At 48.1% G+C, this 5,965-nt stretch overlaps 1 long non-coding RNA gene across 1 annotated transcript; it reads left to right on the top strand.

The window, feature by feature from the left end:
* Window positions 1–1,828: 1,828 nt before the first annotated feature.
* On the top strand, window positions 1,829–3,621 carry LOC120902661. Its single transcript, XR_005739460.1, has 4 exons — window positions 1,829–2,016; window positions 2,185–2,450; window positions 2,637–3,005; window positions 3,089–3,621. It is a non-coding gene; the product is annotated as an uncharacterized LOC120902661 (long non-coding RNA).
* Window positions 3,622–5,965: the final 2,344 nt, after the last annotated feature.

Here is a 5,965-nt window from a genome sequence, read left to right as displayed (position 1 = left end):
GACTTCTTGAGCTGTGTTTCCGATTTCCGGCAATGATTGACATTGGGAGCGTGAGCGAGTCTTTTGCGTCGCATGTTTCACTTAAGTGTATTTTATTCATGTCAATCAAGAGAATAAAACACGAGCACGCCTTTCGGTATTTCTTTGCTATTTACAAGGAAAAAAGTACAAGGAAATCACGGACTCGCCACAATCAGACCTAAAAGCAACGGATTGACGGGCATTAGATTTTTTCTTCCTTTATTTCTTGTACTTTTGTCAACTAGAAGGTCAATGCATAAGCTCCAACAACAACAAAAAACCTAAGAGTCACTACTATACAGTTACTAAGAAAAATAGAGAAAGAAAGAGCAAGTGAGGGCTTCGCTTGAAAAGGACCTTGCTACACTTCCTCCCGAATGAATGAATCGCTCTTACAAACCCTCCCGTCATTTTCCCCATCGCTCTCGCGCCTAATGGGAGCCTTTCTCCATTACCTTTTTTTGTTGTTGTTGCCGGGCAGAAACCTTTTGCATCCTTCCCATCCCTGAAATGCGTCATCTCGTAACAAGAGAGTGAGGAGAAGGGGAAAAAAGAAGAGATGAAGCCCACCAACAAAGCCAATTCCGTTCCATCTCGGTTAGTGGACTCTGGTGGACTTCCTTTCCTGGAAACTGGCCCAATGGTCGAAAAAACGCCCCCTGGAAAGGATCTCGGGTTAGGCCGGAAATGGAAAAACGGAATCCTTGCGAGGCAGGCCAATTTTGGGCAGGGTTTTGGTACACATCCAGGGCCAGCTAGCGAGCCAACAACCGCCCTTGCAGTGTCCAGGAAGCCGCCCAAGTGTTCACGGAAATCACGCGGTAACCTCAGACGCGAGCGAAGGTTTCGCCGAGAAAAAGGGGTGCAGGGAACCTGTCGCATTAATGGAATTGGCTACCGAGAACGCCCTGCCGGATGCCGGGCTGTATATGAGTCTGAGTTGGAGATTTAAACCGCACAGAGCAGTGTAGTTGCCATTCGGAACATACAGATGCGTAATATGAACTATTTTTACCCGATGAAAAAAAAAAACCCTCGGCTCAACTTCTACGACTCAAAATCCCGTCGTGCCGAATTTAATTCGATCGAGTTTTGAAGTGGTTTTGAAAATTTAATTACCACCTCTTCTGACTGACCAACGCCCAAGTGTGGCCCAAGTGGATAACCAGGACCGTCAGACCATTTCCGGATACCGACGTCCAGTTACGGGAGGAGCCGTGGGTTCCTTGGGGGGGTGGGGTGGGGGGGACATCCTGCCGAGGTCAATTTACATGCTGATGAGGTTGAAATTGGGTCATAATTGGATTTTATACGCTTTGCCCTTCACAAACAACCAACCGTTCGCTGGTACGAACTACTGGAACCGTTTACACCGCTTGGTTGCAAAATGTGGCAGAGGGAGAAGGATAGAGAGAGAAAAAAGAGGAAAACATCACAACAAAATCCCGTCCTGCTGTAGTTGCAATTTTGCTCCAACAGCGCCGTACCGGCCCCGCTGCTGTGTATGTGCTGTGAACCTGTGTCTTCTTCCGGCGTTTCCGGCAGGGTCTGCTTGCGCCTGGGCGTGTGGAAATTTAATCAAAATACTCATTGCCATTCATCAATAATACTGAGCACAAATGAAAACATCAATACACACCCATGTTCCGTACGTCTCCGTCATCGTCGCGCCCCGTCATCAGTAGCGCCGTACTTCATGGCTTGCTACGGCGGTGTGCTTAGTAACACAACGCTGCTTCCCAACACTCCCGGCACTGTTGCTAAAACAAGGTTCGCGCTGCTGCTGATCAATTGAGTGGCAGGGTTCAGAGGGTAGAGAGAGAGCGAGTCGCATAAGGGTGGCCCGCCACTGTGTGTAGCGAAAGTGATTCGAGACACAGAAAATTAATACTAATCCAGGCGGCGTGCCCCGGAAGTGACTTCGGAAAAGCAAAAATTCAATAACAACCGAAAAAAGGCCCTGACTGCGGGTGTGCGGGCGCGAGTCTACACGCGGTAAGGATATAAATTTCTGCGCTTTTAATATATTTACAATGAAAAAACATAAAGCGAATAACACACAAAGAGCTTCAATCACCGTTTCACCCCCATCTCCCACCCACTCCGAATGGATGCGCGGAGTCCCCGGGAAGCTCCCACTTACATTTTGCTTCTTTTTTACAGAGAAATAGGCTCAAAGAAGCCTCTGTATTCCCGGAGAAATATTAAAAGGTAGCAAAGCGTGGTACGGGTGGAAAAGAATAAAGACTTCGGAATGAAGCGATCCCGAACGGGGGACTCGACGATCCCGGGAATTTCTTTCATTGAGAATTCCTGCCAGCCCGCAAGGTTTCCATTGAAAAATGTGCTTCCCTTTTGGAACAACGGGGCTGTATTTGTACGCGGGGAATCAATGCTATAACTGAATTCGAACCGATCGAACTGCTTGTGTATGTGGTAAACCTTTTGTATCAATTGTGTGAAGTTTTACTTGGAATTTCCGCACAATTCGGCGTTTCCACTCTGGCTTGAATTGGAGCCCCCTTCAATTCAAACAATTTAATTCCTTCAAACAAAAACACACAATAACATTGCACAAGACACACTAAATTTGACTTCGTTTCCATCCCGAACAGGCATTAGTGAGATCTGTGGTAGTAAGAGGTCCGGAGTTTGAGGATAGTCTCTGCTGCATGTGACGTCAAGTTTCGTCCCTCTTCCCTGAAAACGGGCTAGTAGTAGAGCGTTGCCGGTAAAAGCTGTAAGTTATGCATTCAAACGCCATCCCAAAGATGTCCTGTTCAAGGTTGTCACATCCGGCGCTTTGTGTGGAATATCAATGCGACTTCCTGATTGAGTCGCCGAAAGGGGACTGAAAACGGTGATGATGTGTTACGGAACGTGAAGTTAGCGGAACGTTTCTCGTAAAGTTCCATGCCATGGCGATGTCCCGGCTCGCATGTCCAGTTCGGTGCTCAGTAGACGAGGCTCTACCAAGACACTGAGTAAGTATAGAACCATGTGTGTTTGTGTGAAATGACTTAATTTCCAGTTCTAATTGAATAACAATACTCCCGGCTCTCCAAAGGAGCTGAAACAGTCTCTAGCGATAACCTTCCAACGGACCCAAATCTCTTCGAATGTTCTCCGTCGTGGTACGGTGGTTCCCCACTCCGCAAGGAACCTTTCACTGTACATCACCCGAGCAAGTTACCAAAGTTGCCTCGGTACCCTCGCCGGTTGCTGATATGAATATTTATCACAACGACTTTCAGAACTTTTAGGCTCGCCGTTTCCCAGCTCGTGCCAGCTCGGGAGGAAGGTGTGTGAAAACTTTCCCAGGAAAACTGGTGCATAAAGGAACAAACCCTTTCAACGATGCTGGTGGAGGGCGCTGGGGTTTTCTGAAGGTTATGCTCTACAGAAATCCGACAACCCTAAAGTAGGAAGACTTACGTTAGATTGTTTTGCCTTAAAATGCGTGTTATGTCATTCGAGAAGGGTTTGAAGAAAACGACATTAAAGTGTTCATAGAGAGTATCCTGAAAAGTGGTAACAAATTTGGACCATTCTGAAGGCTTTTTCCGGTGATTTCAATGTACTAAAATAAAGTTCTTTAATGTCCGTCTAATCTCAGATGCAATTCCACTCCGGTAACTGCTCACTCGGGTCCTTAGTGGTCTGGTGACATCTGCTCTGAAATAGAATTCCTCCATCCAATTGCTTTGCGGAACTAAAAGCAGCACTCAGCGCACTATTCATCATCACTGGGCAAATTAAATGGGTTGCTTGGGTTCGTTCCGAAATCACAACCGCGTGCGATTTCGCTTTTATTTTCGTCAGCTTTTGTATCCTTCGTCCTCGAAACGTCCAACCGAAGAGGCGCAGTTGGAAGCAGTAAAAACTCACCTATCCAACTGGAAGTGTTGCACTCCCCGAACAGAGTTGCCCATAGTTACCCGCGAGTAAGACTTCTTTTAGGTTCGGTGGCGTGATTTCATCCCTACTTTTTTTTCCTTTTCCCCATTCCGAAGAGTAGTGGCACCAAAATTCTTGCTGACGGGTCAGTTATGAAGAATTTCAGTTGAAGGGATGATGTCTACGATCCTCTGTACCGGTTGCTAGGAAACACGGAGCACATTACACGCTAAAATGACAAAGGCAGGCGCCGCTTTATGGTCATGCCATGTGCCCCTTCTCTGCTCCACACACACAGGGGGAACAGGTACAGGGTGTGCCGCAAAAAAATGTGTTGCCACAGTCGCCAGTTCAGGTGGAAGTAAGTGATGTTCGTTTAAAATAATCTCGCCCATAATCGCTCATTAGTATGCGAAAGCCAAAACAATAAAACAATTGCCCTTTTTACGTCTAATCAATTGCTCCGTCCGGAGCAATTTTGGTCGATTCCGGGCAATTCGATTTAATTGAACCGTGTTACGTTGGTGGCGTGTCCTTTTCTCCCCCGCACACACTAATTGGAACCAAACTACGAACCCTCCATTTGCTGCAGTATCCATTGGCGTACGTACGCGACCACCTTGTTTGTCACCGGCTGTAGCGAGGGAGAAAGAGAGAGAGAGAGTGGCTTGATACCTGAGCAGTGTTGTCACCACAGTCTTCCACTCGCTTCCTTTGAGTTTTTCCATGGTCACCCTGTTCACTTGCCGCGAATGTCCCAAAACGCGCTCCGGGAGGGAGTGTGCACCAGTTTGACTTAATGAGTCATTTCGTTACACAACATTTAACCGTCGCCGTCTGTCGGGATGCGCATTGGAGCCGCAATTGCACCGAAAGGTATCCGGCAATAGTGCACACCTCCCCCTCCTGACCTGACACATCTGCCCTTTTTGCGGGAACATATCTGCCCAACCGGGGGGCGGGTTATGTGTCGGTGTAGCACATTTTCGGTAAGGATATTACTTTTTACGATAATTGTTGCGTCGTCGTCGTCGTTCTCGTCGTACTCCTGGAGGCCATAACCATGGCTCACACACCACGCGGTGAGTCGTTTGCACAGCCCAACCAGGTCGGTTTGGTGTGCATGATGATGCCAGCAGATGAGATTGATATCCTGTGGATGTGGTTTAGTGATTTCAACGAGATTTTCACGTCTCCCCTTTTTGGCTCTTTCCTGGACATTCACCATTGACCGGTGTATGTTTGTAGGGTTAATTTGAAAAAATGTCCATCACTTGCATCGCAAAATACAGCACTGCTGCATAACAACAACCACATCTGCGCTAGAGGCTCGGACGATCGTTACCATGGCAATATCCAGAAGGGAAATTCCGCCTTTGGTGCTGCCGCAACAAACGCTCTACGGTTCGTTTGATGAGCAAGCTGTCGGAAAAGCGATCCCATGCCCCCGTGGACTTCCCCCCCCCCCCCCGGGAAAAATGCTGTCGAAGCGCATAAAAACCTTTGGCCCGGGCGCATAATTTGGCCATTTCCATTGCGAGCATGTTTTGGGTTACTACTACATGCCGTCGATACTGCTCGGGAGGAATCGCATGGTTCCCGGTGGGTTTTTTTGTTGCTGCTGTTGCTCCCCACGCCTAAATGCGCGCTTTCCGCTCCATTCTAATGAGAGCGATTACGGTGGCGGCGGCCTCTGCGTGATTGAAATCGGTTGACTCTTTTATGGCCCCCAAACCAGCCCCAATGCCCGCCGCTGGCAGCGACCTGAACACAGGGAAACAGTGTAACAATTTTTGCCTTCTGCCAGCGCGCGTACGGGACCGTGAACGGGAAGTTTTGGTCTCGTAATTGGATTTTTTTTTCTTCTCACCCTTCCTGAACGAGTGGTCCCGGGCAGACTTTGTTTTATGTCCGGGAACATGCTGGTACATATCGAGCTACGGAGAATGGGGAGGAGGCCATTCGAAATAGTGCGCCAAAACTGCTAATCGACCGAGCTGCGATGGGTTTGCGCAAAAGGAGGTTGGCGGAGCAAATTGCAAACTAT

This window comes from Anopheles arabiensis, chromosome 3 (assembly GCF_016920715.1).
Source record: "Anopheles arabiensis isolate DONGOLA chromosome 3, AaraD3, whole genome shotgun sequence".
Lineage (NCBI taxonomy): Eukaryota > Metazoa > Arthropoda > Insecta > Diptera > Culicidae > Anopheles > Anopheles arabiensis.
This window is presented reverse-complemented; position numbering and strand designations above follow the sequence as displayed.